The following is a 19,047-nucleotide window of genomic DNA, read 5'->3' as shown; positions in this document are numbered from 1 at the left end:
GTAAATAAACAATGGCGGCAGCAATCACCTGCCAGACCGGACGAACGCCTCGATACATTCTGCAACACACAGAGCTAATCCGATAATTGGCCAACTAATGGCATCCTACTACAACAAGGCAACAATCAGGGCAAAACCCGGATAATTAGAGGGCTACTGACGGTGCAGACAACACGATCACCCGCGAGGAAGGGTCAGCTGGGGCAGATAAGAATGTGCCATTTTGGGAAACATATTTCTTTTTTAATTGTTTTTTATTCACATTTTTTGGGAGCCGGGATACAAAAAAAATCATAATTCTGTCATTCTTCCCTTTTTTTAAAGGGCTTTAACCCTTTAGAATGAGTATTGTGATATTTTAATACTTAGACTCTTAAGGGCAGAGCGATGCCAAATATTTCGAAAAGGTTTTTTGTTTTTTTTTACCCTTTTTGATTTTTTTTAAACCTTATTAAATCTTTTTTCGCACTTTTATTTAGTCCAATACTTCACATGCTCATTTGTGGGCTGATCTGCTCTTCCACGCAAGCATAGAAATAGTGGCTGGTCGGCTGAACATCTCCTTGTGTGAATGGCGGATTGCTCTGAGGGGAGGAACAATCATACGAAGGGTTCCTTCAGACAAGCGTAACAGCAGTGCGACTTTGTGCGCTGTGAAGGTCGCACTATCTCACGTGTATTTGCCCTCTTTACTGCACCTTCTGCACTCCCGGGGAATGTGCACATTGGCGCGGGGCACACCCGCTCCGTGATTTAAAAGGCTGTGCAGCCTTATTAGTCCCCGGTGTTATTGATTTCCCCACAAATGCACCCCACAATAGAGCATGGCGCGGCACTTCCTACCTGTGGGCATCCCTTTCGGAACGCCTCGCCTTGCCCATTGTTTTCAATATGAAAACAATGGGAAACACTCCGCAATCCTCTGCTGCGTATCACAGAAAGGGAAATATAAAAACTGAAAATGGCCATATACTTACTGACACAGCAGGGCAAACATGTGCAGCACCTCAGCATGCAGGCAGCCATACTGCCAAATGAGGGTGCCAAGTACAGCTGTGGAGGACACCGATGGGACAGCCACTCACACAACCTCCTATATAGAGGGGGGTAGCTGCTTGGTGTATACTTCTGCACAGAGTAGATACAAAGTGTCAGACCATCCTGATATATATGTCACATATCAGTGTAATTCTGTCTGTGCAGGGAGGGGAGGAGGTGAGCTATGACTATTATAGATTTTGGACCCTGTGTTATTTATATATAGATGTCTCATCCCAGAATAATCCTGCCTGTACAGGGAGGGGAGGAGGTGAGCTGTGACTATTGTAAATGGTGGGTCCTGTGTTATCTATATATATATAGGTGTCACCTCTCAGTGTAATCCTGTCTGTACAGGGAGGGGAGGAGGTGAGCTGTGACTATTGTGAATGGTGGCTTCTGTGTTATCTATATATAGGTGTCATCTCTCAGTGTAATCCTGTCTGTACAGGGAGGGGAGGAGGGGAGCTGTGACTATTGTGAATGGTGGATCCTGTGTTATCTATATATAGGTGTCTCCTCTCAGTGTAATCCTGTCTGTACAGGGAGGGGAGGAGGTGAGCTGTGACTATTGTGAATGGAGGATCCTGTGTTATCTATATATAGGTGTCACCTCTCAGTGTAATTCTGCCTGTGATGATAATGAGATGATGGCTGAGAAGTTTTCCCTACAGAACAGGAAGTGTCAGACTATTATTAGCCTTAGTGGTCAGTGTGCAGGGAGGGGTGGAGGTGAGCTCTGGATATCACTAGTATTAGCCTTAGTGGTTGGTGTGAGAGCTGCAGTAGTTTAGGATTTGGTGAGCTGTGACTATTGTGAATGGTGGGTCTTGTGTTACCTATATATAGGTGTCACCTCTCAGTGTAATTTTGTCTGTGCAGGGAGGGGAGGAGGTGAGCTGTGACTATTGTGAATGGTGGGTCCTGTGTTATCTATATATAGGTGACACATCTCAGTGTAATCCTGTCTGTACAGGGAGGGGAGGAGGTGAGCTATAACTATTGTGAATGGTGGATCCTGTGTTATCTCTATATAGGTGTCTCCTCTCAGTGTAATCCTGTCTGTACAGGGAGGGGAGGAGGTGAGCTATAACTATTGTGAATGGTGGATCCTGTGTTATCTCTATATAGGTGTCTCCTCTCAGTGTAATCCTGTCTGTACAGGGAGGGGAAGGAGGTGAGCTGTGACTATTGTGAATGGTGGATCCTGTGTTATCTATATATAGGTGTCACCTCTCAGTGTAATTCTGCCTGTGATGATAATGAGATGATGGCTGAGGAGTTTTCCCTACAGAACAGGAAGTTTTGGACTATTATTAGCCTTAGTGGTCGGTGTGCAGGGAGGGGAGGAGGTGAGCTCTGGATATCACTAGTATTAGCCTTAGTGTTGGTGTGAGAGCTGCAGTAGTTTAGGATTTTATTCAATCTGAATCATGAGCCTGAAAATGAAAACACAAAAATATGTTGAACATGACAAGTTTGCTTCTCTCTGAAGGGACAATCCCTTTAAGCAGTCCGACTCTTGTAGAAAAGTTTTGTTAGTCGGTGCCACGAGGTGCATGAAGCAAGTGGTTGTCTGGGAAGCATCTGATCTCAGAGCTCAGCAGCGCCTACAATACCTCCTGCTTGTAATTTGTGAGCTTGTAGAAGTACATTAGCGGAGTGTTGTGACATATTAATAGGAGTGTGAAGCAATATCCCTAAAGTGTTACATTATGTTAGCGCTGCCGATTCTCTGGAGCCGCGAATTACACAAATTCAGATTTCTGATAAGTGACAAACTAACAAAGTGACAGATTGTTTCTCCTTCCCTTCGTCTTTATTTGGAAATGAACTCTTCTGCTCGCAAGGATGAGCGACTCTCCGCCATCCTATAGAACGCACCGCTCCGTCTCACTCCTCCCGGATGCTTTCAGACGCAGCAGGAATCTGAAGACTTCTTCAAGACGTCTGTGATGTCGGACTAAAAAATGTTTGGGAAAGTAACTCAAATTAAAGGGAACCTCTCATCTGTATTTTTGTTTGTAACTACCGCATTTCCCTGAAAATAAGACAGTGTCTTATATTAATTTTTGTTCAAAAAGGTTTAACGTTTTTACACGTATAGCTGCCTGGACACTATTTAAATTGGCTTTTTTAATTAACTGTTAGCAGGGCTTAATTTTGGAGCAGGGCTTATATTTCAAGCATCCTCAAAAAGCCTGAAAAATCATTTTGCATCCTCAAAAATTCTGGAAAATTATGCTATGTCTTATTTTCAGGGAAATGGGGTAGAAGCAGATCGAGAAGTATTTTCCTGTTTTTAAATGTTTTTATTTTCTGATTGAAGGTTTTTAATTCTCTAGTCTGTACATGACTGCGGGGGCGGCCTTCTTGTCTGTACATGGAGGTGATCTCTCACTCCGCGGGGCACTAGGTAGCGAAAACAACTGCTGCAGCCATCCAGAACGGCTGACATAACTGGCAGATTGGAAGCCAGCAGAGAAGAAGAGCTGCAGGTGATCTGTCCCTGGTCCTGAAACTGGAAGGTCACTTTAAGTAAATTTTGCAAGAGGGTGCAGACAGTCAATTAACAAAGTAGTGTGGAGGTGTAGACCCCACTTCAATAAGCGTTGCTTGGTTGCTAATCTGCTGGCCAGTCACCGACACCGTTCATTGTTAGCGCTACTCGAACGTCTTACAGTATGTTACTCATCCATCCCGCATCCCGGGCGTGCACAGCGGCGAGCGCGAAGAGCGCGGCCACCACTTACTGATGCTATTACCTAATCCTTGACATCAGCGCTCACTTCTAGGCTGGCGCCGGTCCAGAGAGAGATGCTGATACTCCCCGTTGCAGTTGCCGAGTCGTTAAGCCTCCCTTGATGCCTCTGATTAAAGCAATTGATCAATACTGAACTCTGAGAAACATCGGTGTTGGATGTTACAGACGAGGCCATGAATAAATAACCGAGATAATAGCATTTGTTTTACTATAAAGCTCATTCATAATTTAGTACAAATATATTCCATTACAAGAGGGGAAAAATGCAGCAAAGTGATTACTGACAAACTACGGGGCTGACGGGTGTCCAGGTTCTGGGAACTGACTGAAAATAACAAGAAGGACGCGGAAAACACATTACTTATAGATGTGAAGTACCTGTTATGTGTCTGCGTGCCGGAGCGCTGCAGCCGAGGCATTAGGATCTGCAGACTGATTGCGGCTCGGAATTTTCTGCCTTTATTAATCATTTATAGTGATTATGTCATCTGAGAAGAAAGTTTAGCGGGAGTCTTCAGACAGACGAAACAAGACCAAAGTTTTCCCCTTCTCCTAACGAGAACATATAGAGGCTTCCGCTTCTTGACTGCGTTTCCTGTGATCTTGCTATCATCTTTGTTCTTTGGTGCTCTTTATGCTCCCATCCCATCAGTTTTGATTCATTGTCTTTCTGAATGTCGCTAAGTCTCTTCACAGCTCTGTAGTCGGCCAATAACAGGCGCTTCAGAGTTATCATTTATTTACAAACAGTGGTTGGAGTTGCTGAGACCTGAATCGTATGGAAACAGGAGACGGGTCTGGCGCTGCAGCGGTTCCAACGGAAAGTGGGACAGGTAAGTTACATAAAATGGTTTAACCCCTTCATGACCACAAGACGCCTATTTACTGACCTCACTGATGGGCTTCATACCTGCACATACATCTTTTTAAGGCGGTGGCTTGGTGGACTGCTGACAGCCAGCTTCCTGCTCTGACCGCCGGGAGAAGGGATATCTCAGATCCTGGCAGTTTAATCCCTTGCATGACGCAATCAATAGCAACTGCAGCATGTAAGTAGATGACAGGTGAGGAAGCTCCTCCTGTAACCCATCAGTGCAATTACAAGGTACCAATGGGTTCCCATAGCAGCCTGAGGCCAGACAAAGGCCTCCATGTCTGCCATGTAACTGAGCCTATTAGACCCCGCCTCCAACAGATTTTAATAGGCTGCTATCATAAGCTGAGTACAATGCACTACATAAGTAATGCAGTGTACTATCCCAGTGATCATATCCTTAAGTCCTCTTCAGGGACTAAAAAAAAGTGTAAAAAAACCTTTAATCTAGTTTCTTTAAAAAACTCAAGTTAAAAAAATAAATATTTTTCCCTACAAAAACCTGTTTTAAGTGGATAAAATACCCCACAAAAAACGACCCAGACAATGAAAATATTATATTTATCTGAGGGTGCATTCAGACGACCGTATATCAGCTGGGTTTTCACGCCCAGCCGATATACGGCGTCTCTCTCTGCAGGGGGGGGGGGGAAGCGGGAAGAGCCAGGAACAGTGCTCTGAGCTCCCGCCCCCTCTCTGCCCCCTCTCCGCCCCTCTGCACTATTTGCAATGAGAGGAGGCGGAACGGGGGCGGGGCTAAGTTTAATCAAAAATAGTGCAGGGGGGGGAGTGGGGGCGGGAGCTCAGAGCACTGCTCCTGGCTCTTCCAGCCTTCTCCCCCTGCAGAGAGAGGCGCTGTATTTCGGCTGGGCGTGAAAACCCAGCTGATATACGTTCGTCTGAATGCACCCTTATCCTGTGAACAACGTAAAAATAATTTAAAAAGTAACGCTAGTTTTCTTTTGTTCGACTCCCAAAAAATGTAATAAAAAGCAATCCAGCAATCCAGCAGTCCAGCGGTGGCAATAAAAACTACGTCTCTCTCTACAAAAAAACATGAAGCCCCACAGAGCTCCGCTGACGGAAGATAAACGTTTGCGGGGTCTTAGAATGCGGCGATGCACTCAATTGTTGTTCTTTAAAAACTTATTTTTATTGGGCAAAAGTAGCAAAAAACTAAAACCTCTATAAACTTGGTGTCGCAGTAATCGTGCCGATCGGACAAGAAAGTTGTTTTTTTTTACCGATTAGTGAACGCTGTAAAAACAAAACCCCAAAACAGATTCTTAAATTGATTCTTACGCATTTTGAGTGCCGCCCTGGTCTGCTAGGAGACACAACGGTCCACGCTGAAGACACATAAGCAATCTCTAGGTCTGGTTGTAACTCACCTGTCTGAGCAAAGCTCCGCTTTGTATTGAAGCTGTATTGTACGGATGGAGTTTCTTCAGTTTTTGTGCTTATGTTGAACCAAGATCCCCGGCCGCGTCGTGCCCCGAGCTGAGCGCCATAGAGGTGGGGACATTGGAGACTGCTACACTGCTTTGCATCTTCTGTCTTCTCGTATTGTGGAGTGTTACCGGTAGTAAAGGATTGATACGAAAGTTGAAAGAAGAGGTATCTGCCTTATGGGAAAGTCTTTCCAAGCCACGGGTTTACAGGTCATCGGGCTCATGGATGGCAATGTACAACACTGCCATAACAGTCTGATCGGTGCCCCATCTCTGGGACGTACATCTCCTGTCTTGTAGTTGTTTTGGGGGTATTTTCTATGTATCTGGCCCACGGCTGATCTATTAGATTGTGTCAGCTGACCACATTGCTGGAGCTTATGCTCACATGGAGAGGAGTTTCTGATTGGTTAGTCACTCTTTAATCATTTCTGGTTCTTGCAATGGGATACGGGTTATAGCGCAGACTATGTGCAGTTAAATGCAGAATTCATTGTATGCTTCCAGTAAATACCAGAAAAGTTAAGAACTTTGAAAAAAGGCGGGACCTGAAGACATATGTAATGACGTGAAGTGGATTTTGCCAAACATATCTGTTTATTTATAAGACCAGCACACATCCGCATTTGGAGGTCAGCAGACCTCTTCCTCAGTACATGCTGGGGATACACTATACATACAACAATAACCATTATCAGGGGAAAGGGAAAATGAGAAGGGATGCGCGGTAAAATTAACGAAAACACAGAAAATTAGTTTCACCAGTTTATCAGGTCTGTTCTTCAGTAAATGTAACATCTGAGAGACATCAGTTTAGTCCGTGGATGCACTTGCTTCAATCTTACATGTGAATATGTGGAGCTGATTTGTTGGCACAGATCTTCCTGTCTGGATGCTGACGGATGTCTTTGTAGGAGGTTCAGTGATGCCACAGGGAAGCGCCGGAGCGCTATGTAAATTGCAAATTTTTGGGAAGAAGAAGACATGGAGTGAAGAACAGACATGGGCACATGTCGGGACGCCGCGATGTAGGGTTGGGGAGTCGGCTGGAGGGGCACCTGTGCACCGCTGTGCTGGCTTATTACATAGCCAGGATGACAGAAATCAAGTAGGCATGCAGCGGGATTAGGCCGGCTGCACACGGGTGAGATCTAGAGAGGTCGTTAGCCTCTGGATTCCGCAGCAAATTCCTTCCACAGCATGCTAAGGAAAAGCGTTTTTTCCTGTCCATGAGCGGAAATCAATTGTGACTTTCCGCTCGTGCGGGAAAAATCACAGCATGCTCTATTTCAGTGCGAATTCCATTCAATAGAAGCCGTCCGGCCCGTGGCCCTTCCGCAATGACGATTTTTTAAAGCAGGGATTTAAAAAAAAAACCAAAAAAACTATACAGCGCATGTCCGACGGCTCGCCAACGGTACAGAAAAAGAAGAAGAATATCAGGTACGCGTGGACGCTGGCTGGCCACAGGGTCGGATTCTGTGCGGCCGGCCTTAAGCAGTCATTGAGTGATTTGACAGGGAGGAAGCTGCGCTGACATTTTATTAATCCATACTGTTTCTTAAGAAATAACATTGACACTTAAAAAGTGGAAGTTTTTATATATATTGCCATAATGATTAATTAATGACACTGGTACATAGATATAGGGAGAAAAAAATATATATATACTATATATATATAACACAATGGAATAAAACCACCATTAAAAATGAATAAAATAAAAAAAATACTGTAAAATCAATGAATAGTACAATGTTTATTGTTACAATGTTTCCTTTTTTATATATACATATTAAATGCTTTCTAATGCTTCATTGTCCATGGGTGAAAGAGGCTTCAGTTCATATATCCAGAACATCTCTCTCCTCTCAAGAGACCTGAATCTATCCATTATAGCCGTAAGTATCTGTTCCAGCGCTATTATCGTAAATGCGTTAAAGTTGCAATTATGTTTCAGGGCTGCGAGTCTAGACACTCTGTGCTTTAAAAACCCATGCTGGCCTTGAATCTGTTTATTCTACACTGTAGGGTTTGTATAGAACGCCCTGCAAACTGGAGGCAACTCGAGCCTTGAAGCAAACACATTACAAAATTAGAGGCGCGGTTTATGTGGGATGTTATCTGGTAATTTTTTATTAGTGGTGTGCGACAAGCGAGAAGTGCAACGCTCTATGTAATCTTGCGCACAGATGAAGGTAGACAACAGGATATGGACGACTAACGGAATTAGGTGAACATGACACTAGTGCCTGACTTAAAAGATCTTGGTAGAGAAATAAGACTAGCACACGTATTTGAATAAACTGCAGGCATGCTATTTACTGTTGAACGTGGCAGTCTGCAAGAATATTGCATAGTAGAACTTGCATATACGTAGATTAAACCATGATGCATGGATAAACAAGCCCTGGAGAGGCAGCACCTGAGATAAGGGGAAACTATAGAGAGACAGATGAGGACTAAAACAAAGCCCCTATCATCCGACTAACAGTAAATTGCCAACCATGAAACACGAACTAATATTCTCCAGTACTCATTCCATGGATCCTGTAGAGAATTTGGACTCTTTGCAACCTGCAATACTGTGACTGTGTTGACTGTTTGGTGGAAGAACAGCTTGGAAGGATTTCGGGTCATGAAGACAAAGCCAGGCTTCTCTCAAAATCGTGGATAATTTTTATTGAGTAGCTGCACACATGGGTTTTTGAAGTTGTGAGAAAGCTTCTCTATTTACAGTATAGGGGGAGAACCCAGTAGACAGCTTCACCTGGCTGCCGCTCCCCTCCTCCCACCGCTTCTCCCTCTGTCTCGCTCTCCCATGTGGGATGGCATGGCTCAGCTACTCATCTGGCACTATCCACAGGGCATATGATTACATCCTGTTGCATTAAGCATCCCACAGCCAGGATGTATTCTTATGTCCTGTGGTGTTAAGGGGTTAAATAGCAGTCTGATGCTTCACTGCCGCATCGCCATTCAAACAGGGAGACCCGCACCAACAATAATCAGCTCCACATATTCATTTGTAAACTGCTCCATGATTGAAACAAACACATCCACAGACTAAACTGATGTCTCTCAGATGGTACATTTACTGAAGAACAGACCTGATGAACTGGGGAAACAAAGCAATTAGCGGTCAATATTTTTCATTATTTTTTTATTTTATTAATCTATTCTAACACACACATTGGATTTCTACAGTTTCCAGGATAATTTCTGTTTCTATTATTTATTGTGCCTTTATTGTCTATTATGTATCACTTGATATTCACATATTAATGGTATTACATGAAAAATAAGTACAGCCAATCAGCTGCAATAAGCTTGTTGATGTCCTTCCCTTGTTGGCTGACTTCACACTCGACACTTTATGTTTTTGTGCTCGGATGATACTTAGGCCTTAGTCAGACGGGCGATTTTTCGCGCGATTTGCGGATCGCATGACGGATGCGCATCCGCAAATCGCGTGACCGGTGCGCGCAAGTCGCCCGCAAATCGCCCGAAAATCTGCTCCTAGCTGCGTTTCATTAGAAACGGGCCGGAGCTGTCCAGCGCATTGCATTCAATGGAGACGGCAATAGAGCCGTCTCCATTTAAAGCAATGCGCTGCGGGCGAGCCCGGGATGAATTGTCGGGAAGGGCTTAAATATATAAGCCCTTCCCTGCAATTAATCCTAAAATGTGTTAAAATAAAAAAAAAATTGTATACTCACCTTCTGCCGGGAGCCGGAGCTCCGAGCGGCCGTCCTGCAGTGGGTGTGAAGGGGGTGTGAGTCAGACCTGCCCCCTGATTGGCTCAGCGCTGAGCCAATCAGAGGCATGCCTCACTCACACCCATTCATGAATTCATGAATGGATGTGAGTCAGACCTGCCCCTGATTGGCTCAGCGCTGAGAGGCAGCAGTCACTCACCCATTCATGAATTCATGAATGGGTGTGTGAGTGTTTTCAGCCTCTGATTGGTCAGGGCTGTGACCAATCAGAGGCAGATCATTCAGCAGGGCAGGGATTTTAAAGCCCCGCCGGCTGAATAGTGCCGAGAAGCAGTTCAGGAGAACTGACAGCGGCCGCGGCTGGACTCCGGCTGCAGCGGAAAGGTGAGTATACAATTTTTTTTTATTTTAACACATTTTAGGATCAATTGCAGGGAAGGGCTTATATATTTAACCCCTTCCCGACAATTCACCCCGCGCACGCCGGCAGCCCATTGCTTTCAATGGAGCGGCTGTATTGCCGCTCCATTGAATTCAATGGGCAAACATCGTTCTTCTCTGCCACAGCTGTCACAGCTGTGGCAGAGAAGAATGATTTGTCTTCTATATGTTCTCAATGGGGTCGGCGCTGCTGCCGCCGGCCCCATTGAGCGCATATACAGAAGAGAACAGGAATCGCAGATCGCAGATAGGTGCGATCTGCGATTTTTTGTTCTATAATTTATCGGACGAGCGCATAAAAAGCGCTCATGTGTCCGATACCATTGCAAAGCAATGATTTTAAAAAATCGCCGGACGCATGCGCAAATCGCGGCTAAAAACGCCCGTCTGACTAAGGCCTCATAATGATACCTTTTAACAAAGATCATTTTCCATTTTTTCCATTTTAGCTCCACTTTTTAGCACATTGTGATAATAAAACAATGTTTACAACTTTGCTGTGATATAACTGAAGAATTGCTCTGACTCTCATCCCCTACCTTTCTAACCACTTCACCTAGAGCCCTTACATACATATTTATCATGCATTTATGGGAAAAGGGAATTAAATTGTTTTTATCATTAATTGCATATTTTTTAAACACCAATTACTGTTTTTCTTGTTTTGCTCCTCATATCTATAGTTTAAGATTCACCTCTAAACTTGTAACTAAAGTTGAGTGAACATACTCTCCCGAGCTTAATGCTCGTTCGAGTATTAGTGTACTCGATGGTGCTCGTTACTCGAACGAGCATCAAATCGTGTTCGACCCCGCCCCAGTTTTTGGCTCCTCCCTGCCGTGACATGCCTGTTTTGGCCCCTCCCCACCATGACGCAGCACGCGTCATTGGCAAATTTTTTGTCAGGCAGGGGGGAGAGAGAGAGACAACCAAGAAAAAAAAAAAAGGCTCGGGACCCGGCGTCCCACATACAAAAATGCTCGAGTCTCTCATTGTAGTCAATGGGGATCATTACTCCAGTAGAGCTCTCGAATTTTACAAAAAGCTTGATTCGAATAATGCGGACCCGAGCATTTTGGTGCTTACTCATCTCTACTTGTAACTATAACCTTGAAGACATTTTTTAAAGATACCATTAATTTTACCCCGTGACCATTCTCGTTTCCCTTTCCCTTGATAATGGTTATATGTATATAGTGTCCGCAGCAGGTACTGAGGAAGAGGTCTGCTGACCTCCAAACACAGATGTGTGCTGGTCTTATAAATAAACAGATACGTCTACCTCATGTATTACATGGGTCTTTAGGTCGTGCCGGATTTCCAATTTTTTAGCCTATTTGCTATTTGTTGTCTAAACGTCTACCCATTGTGTATGATGATACTTGGGGTCGGCTGCACCTGCTCTATATAAGAACTCTCCCCTCCATTTAAAGACTTCAGTCCATTACCCTCCAAAAAGAGGACGCAGTCCTAATTATTCTTCTATTTTTTTGCTTGGGTTGCTCCATCTCCCTTTTTCTATTTTGTAAGCTTCCAGTGTTTTGTTCCAAATCTTTTCTTGTCAGTTCTGGTCAGGTTTGTTTGATTGTCTCTGAGTCTTCATGTCCTCTAATGCTTTGTCAGGGACAGTGTTTCAGATAGGATTTCCATTAGGGATATCTTTAGTGCAGTGTTTCCCAACTCTGATCCTCAAGGCACCCCAACAGGTCATGTTTTCAGGATATCTTATAGTAAGAACACCTGTGGCAATGTCTGAGGCATTCACAAGAATTACATCACCTATGTAGTACTGAGGAAATCCTGAAAACATGACCTGTTGGGGTGCCTTGAGGACCGGAGTTGGGAAACACTGCTCAAGTGATACTACATGTGGCAAATTCTTATACTTGTATGTGGGATGCTTCGAGCAGGTAGGTTAAAAATGGGACACACCTGGCTGACAAATCATCCCTCAATTAATTAGCTTCCCACCCTTTCGAATATCTCCATGTCTTAAACCTTCTCCTTTCCCCAACAGATCCTTTTGCCATAAGATAAAAGCCTTCAAGTGGTACAAATAAGTTTCTGGTTCATAGTTGGTATCTAGTCCTCAAGTGATGAACTGCCTTAACCTGGACACTATTTTCTTTTCTTTTGCGAGAAGTAACATTGCCTTTATTACTATTCAGCAGCGTATTGTATGTTCAACGTATTTACGTCATAGTACAGAAATTGTATTCTAAAACAACAAATATGTCTACTTTGATTAGAAATAGAAGAGACCAAATCAGAATTCACGTCAACTCGGCAATTTTAGGCATGTTTTTAAAGATAAATCCACTTTAGTCCCAACGAAAGACGCCGCGCTAATAAGCGAAATGGTTTTTCATGTTCTTCATGTATAAATGAAGAAATTCACGGTTTGATCTATTCAGAGCCAGAGGTTTCATCGAAAGCGCTGCGCTGACTGAAGAGGAATAAGACGAAGGTAACAAGAAAGGAGCATCGAGGAGCATCAAACTCCAAGGATCTCTGCTTTATTCATAGTTATTTATATAAGATTCTAGCAAATAATTCACTATTTTCCTTAAACTCGTTAGTGCCTTTTTCTAGGTTTGCACTTTGCTATATTGTTTGCGCTGTCTATGGTAAAATACACTGTGTTCCAACCTGTCGCTCTACACAAGGGCACTCCTTCATAGGTACCAAACGCAGCCAGGCTCCGGCAACTCTAAGTGCCCAAGGCCTCCTCAGCCACCCACTACCAGAAGCCACTTTCCTACTGCACAGGGTTGGAAGGAGGGGCTGCTGGGAAAATGCTTGCCTGGCAGATTTGCTGAAACAATTTCTACGGCTGTTCCATATATCTGAGTGGGATTTGTAATAGTCCACGTACCGTATGCACGTGCTGCCCAAAGAAATCCCATGCAGAGGTCTGGAATACATTGCTGTACTTTAATATAATTTAGCATCAAAACTATCACAAGTAAGCGAGTCCCTCCATATGGGACAGCATGTTCTGAAACATCTCCCCATCCAATATCCATCTCATATCTCTCCATCTTAGAAACCGTATTTAGCAGATAGTTGACTATTATGACAATATGAATAAATGCAAACTGATGTATAGAACAGATGACAAGAAAAATAGCCTAGAAGTTGCAATTTCTGGGACAATGTAGCAAACATATAATGAACTAAATTGTCAACATTCTACAGGGCTTATTAGGTACTTTTTACCATCCTGCCCTCTGACAGCTCCACTCTGCAATCCCAAAACCTGCCCTGCAAACCAAAGAACTGAAAGATTTATCTACAATTAGTGGAAAATACATTAAATTCCATGTAGCTTATTGAATATTATTATAATTAAGACCTTACAAAGTGACCAGATTGCTTTCCACGCTCATAACATCTCTGGCCTCAGCCTACATGGTGCCTCCACATATCTCTCCTATGTACAGTGGACATAAGCTGAGTGTCGTTGGTGGTGCAGAGAAGATTAATCCTTATATCTGTGTGTGACCCTCCAAGCAGGTAAGTTAAAGGACGGCGCACTCATTGCAGTAAACAGTGACCGTCTTTATTTGGCTGCAGAATTAGGGCCCTTTTACACCTGCATCTGGGCTCCGTTTGGGCTTTTTGTCGCCCTACTCCTTTTCCGGACCAGATAAACAGAATTAAATGGATCCATTTTCCCCTTTCACTGGGGTTTTAAAAAAGAAAGCAAACACAAAACTATTTTTCCTTAAAAATAATGAAACCAAACAGAATAGAAGTCTATGATCTATCAGTATACCCAAGTCTTAAAAAAGACTTGGGTATACAAATAGATCACATACCGAACATGCGTCAACAATGTGATGCAGCAGCCAAAAAGGCAAGCACAATTCTGGGATGTATTAAGAGAAGCATAGAGTCTAGATCACGTGAGGTCATTATCCCCCTCTACTCTTCTTTAGTCAGACCTCATCTGGAATGCTGTGGCCAGTTCTGGGCACCCCACTTTAAAAAAGACATAGACAAACTGGAGCAAGTTCAGAGAAGAGTTACCAAGATGGTGAGCGGTCTGCAAATCATGTCCTATGAGGAACGGTTAAAGGATCTGGGAATGTTTAGCTTGCAGAAGAGAAGGCTGAAAGGAGACTTAATAGCGGTCTACAAATATCTGAAGGCCTGTCACAGTGCAGAGGGATCAGCCCTATTCTTATCTGCACAAGGAAAGACTAGAAGCAATGGGATGAAACTGAAAGGGAGGAGACACAGATTAGACAGTGAGGGGGATCAATGCGTGAAACAGGTTGCCACGGGAAGAGGGGAGTTCTCCTTCAATGGAAGTGTTCAAAAAAGGCTGGATAAATATCTGTCTGGTATGATGTAGTGATCCTGCACTGAGCAGGGGGTTGGACCTGATGACCCTGGAGGTCCCTTCCAACTCTACCATTCTATGATTCAAATGGAAAGCTTACTGTTTACTTTCCATATTTTCTTTTGAAACCGAAAAAAAGATCAGTTTATTTCAGTTTTATTTCTATTTCTCTGCTCCAAAAATGAAAGCCAGACAGAAAGCCTAAACAGAGCTCAGACGCAGGTGCGAAAGGACCCTAAATGATACAGTCCTAACTTGGCACACAGTTTCAGAACCTGGCAACACTGTCTCAGCCTTTCAGCCCTTGCGTGATAAAATCACGGTCTCTTTAAATATACTTCAGAGCTATCGTGGTTCGAGGACACTCAACGGATCACAAGGGCATGCACTCACAGTCTCTATGGTGCAACAGCTTCTACTCTTTCAGCAATACAGCAGGCCGATGACCATCAATGACTGGTTCTCAATCATCTCCACAGTCCCGAGTCTCCAGGGCTCTCGCATCTCAGTGCACCCAGGCTCTCAGCCGGCTCCAGGGCTGTCTCGTGCCTCCAACTCCAGGGTGCACCCAACCACCCCACAAACCTCTCATCCTTTCCTGCTCACTTCACTACAGCAACAACTTCCTTGTGTGCCACAATCCTCCATTTCTAGCATACACAACCACTACCCTGCAAGGCCTGACCTGCCCCACCATTCGTACAACAGATTCACATGCATCACCCAGCATGGTGACCAGTTATGGAAACCTTAGAATGGCCACCGGACTGGGACAGCAGCCACACATACAATGTCCCTGGTGGGGCCTGTTACACCAATCACATTATAAACAGTTGCATAATAAGCATTAGCAGTTGCACAAAAAGTGTCAGCAACAACAACATTTACCCAACAACTGAAAGTTGGTCCCTCCACCCCCTTATATGTGGATATTTTAGACATGTCAAGTCTATTTCATCCTCCGATTTTCCCTTTGTACCTAATCCCCCCGTGAATTACAAGTTATTAGCATATAAACCATAAACACGCACACCGGTCAATGATATAAGACCCCGATGTAAAGCATCGCCCCTCTTCTGTGTCAGGGTAATATTTAGCCTTGGCACATTTAATTAGCATAACTTAATACAAGTAAAGTAAAAACTCTCCATTGGAATTAGTAATGAGATATAAATTCCTGGGAATAAACAGACGTAATTACAAGGAATAATATATAATCTGGTTATCCGCAGTTTTGTTTACATCAGAGGCGCGGGTTATGTGCTTATCTCCTCTTGAAAATTCAACATTTTGCACAGCTCCCCAGACGTAATATCACTGAAGATGAAAGGGGAGTTGTTACTAATCTCTTTTACATACCGTATTCGCCTTGCTGGAGAAAGGATACAAGCGGCAACAAAGTCGCATCGAGAATTCTTCTCCTTGTTGTGAAGTGGTGGAAAGTTATGTAGAAGTCAACTTGTATTAGTTTGTGGGATTGTAACTTTGTGGAGGACGCAAGGCGGAAGGACAGAAGTACCGGACATTCTGCACTAACTGATTGGTGCCGTTACGGGGGAATATTAGTATGTAGCACTGATATTTGATACGGCGCCTGCCACATGCGGGATAAGTGATAAAAGAGTGGCCATATGATTGGAAGACTATTGGTACTCATATAGAGGGGATGTGTGAGTTTGTGAGTTCTTTATTATGTATCATAAAGCACAGATCTGTTTTTGTGTTCTGTCTAGTTTGAGTTATGACTGATATTTTCTGTTCTGAATCCCCCTTCCTCGAGCTTCATGGACTCACGCCCTGTGCCAGGCATATTACAGGGCACTATACCCAGATTACTAGTTTAAAGGGCTATTTCATAGTATGTAAGGCCGAATGAAGACAATGTCCATCTAGTTCAGTCTGTTCAACCTCCTTGTTGATCCAGAGGAAGGCAAAAAAAAACAAGAGGCAGAAGCCAAATAGCCCTTTCGGGGAAAAATTCCTTCCCAACTCCCTAATGGCAGTCAGAATAATCCCTGGATCAACCTCTAATAGTTCCTACCTGTCTGTAGACCTGGATCACCAATCCGCTGGTCACCTAATGTCTATATCCTGTAATATACTTCCGCTCTAGAAAGACATCTAGTCCATCTTAAACTCCTCTATGGATTCTGCCATCACCACATCCTCAGGCAAAGAGTTCCACAGTCTCACTGCTTTTACAGTAAAGAACCCCCTTCTGTGTTGGTGGGTATAAACAGATCATGGGAGAGATCCTCGTATTGTCCCCTCATGTATTTATACATAGTTATTTGGTCGCTCCTTAGCCGTCTTTTTTCCAGGGTGAATAATCCCAGTTTTGATGCCTCTCTGGGTATTCCAGTCCTCTCATTCCATGTATTAGTTTAGTTGTCCTTCTTTGATCCCCCTCCAGCACTGTAACATCCTTCCTGAGCACCGGTGACCAGAACTGTTGGCAGTATTCCATGTGAGGCCTGACAAGGGCCTTATATAATGGAAGGATAATGTTCTCGTCCCTCGCCCCTATACCTCTTTTAATGCACCCCAAGACTTTATTAGCTTTTGCAGCAGCTGACTGGCATTGGTTGCTCCAGTTAAATCTACAGTCCACTAGTACCCCCAGGTCTTTTTGCATATCACTTTTCCCTAGCAGTACCCCATTTAGTGTATATTGGTGACATCCGTTTCTCCTGCCCATGTGCAAAACCTTACATTTATTAATATTGAAGTTCATTTGCCATTTTTCTGCCCAAGCCCCCAGCTTATCTAGGTCCGTTTGTAGCCGTACATTGTCCTCCGTTGTATTAATTATCTTGTATCATTTAGTATCATCTGCAAATATTGATATTTTACTATGCAGCCCCTCTATCAGGTCGTTGATAAATATATTGAACAGAATTGGGCCTAATACTGAACCCTGTGGTCTCCCACTAGCAACGGTGGCCCAATCAGAGTATGGACCATTTATTACCCCCCTCTGCTTTCTATCTCCAAGCCAGTTCTTTACCCAAATACACACGTTATCGTCCAGTCCGAGCTGCCTCATTTTATATATCAGCCTATTACGCGGCACGGTGTCAAATGCTTTAGAGAAATCCAGATATATGAGATCAATGGACTCTCTTAGGTCCAGCCTAGAGCTTACTTCATTGTAGAAGCTGATCAGATTGGTCTGACATGATCGACCCCTCATGAACCCATGGTGATGAGGAGTTATTCCGTTGTTCTCCTTGAGGTATTCTACGATGGCGTCTCTCAGAAACCCCTCGAATATTTTTCCAGTTACTCATGTGAGACTTACCGGCCTGTAGTTACCAGGCTCACTTTTGGACCCCTTTTTTTTCTATGTAAAACATTTTTGCATATCCACAGGATATACTATAAATGTCTGATAGGAGCGGTGGAGAGGTTGCCACACATGGCTGTTGCCATCTCCACTGTAGTTTATGGGAGTTGGGAAATGCTCATCTGTTTTTCATAAACTATAATGGAGATACAAAGGAACAGGTGACCACCAATCACTTGACAGGTAAGGGCTGCCCTTCTGCGACTCTCACCTATCACACAAATAGGGCACGCTCTGTCAATATGCCATAAATAGCCAATAGAGCGAATAGATGAGCTATGTGCAGAGGCTGCTATAGTCAGATTCAAACCTGATAACTTCTGTGACTGCATAAAAATATTAAACCCCCATATCAAGAGGAATGAAGCACCAGCCTGAAATAACCCGACAAAACACCAGATTTAACCAAACATAACCACCATTTACTATTAGGTAGGTTGACTAGGGGGTCAGACACAGCTTTAATATTGTATACCCACTACTCAACCCTCCGACTCCCAGTCAACAGAAAAATAACCTTCTCTACACCATCCTGAATTCCCGAAAGGAAGATACCCATACTAATGCCCGTAAGATGCACACCATCCTGAAGCAGCAGGCCTTGGTTATCCCCTTCGAACTGCCTATGGCACACCACCACACCACCCCAGGCACAGACAAAATGGGACACCGTTAATAAGCCTTTGATCCCTTTCAATGGCATTGACATACCTTGCTCCATGCCAAACAGCATGTGGAATAATCTTAGACCAGACTGGGGTTAACCAACTGTGGAAAAAAGGAGGCAAAGCATTCCAGGTCAGACTGGATCAAAGAAATGAGTTCGCTCAAGTACACATGGCACAGGTCATTGCCGCCGATATGCAACACCAGGACTGTTGGTGCTGGAGGATGATGACTGAAATCCACCACCTCGGGCAGGGCCTGCAACCAACGAAGGCCATTGAAACCCTTCAATGTACATCTGCATTCACAAATCCGAGTTATCTTCCACCCGGCCTAATGGCAGCTCTGTGCTCTGCCCTAAATACGTAGGAATGCCCAAAAATCCAACCTGTGAAGAAAC

Source organism: Eleutherodactylus coqui, chromosome 12, assembly GCF_035609145.1.
Source record: "Eleutherodactylus coqui strain aEleCoq1 chromosome 12, aEleCoq1.hap1, whole genome shotgun sequence".
Classification (NCBI taxonomy): Eukaryota; Metazoa; Chordata; class Amphibia; order Anura; family Eleutherodactylidae; genus Eleutherodactylus; species Eleutherodactylus coqui.
Note: the sequence above shows the minus strand (reverse complement) of the source record.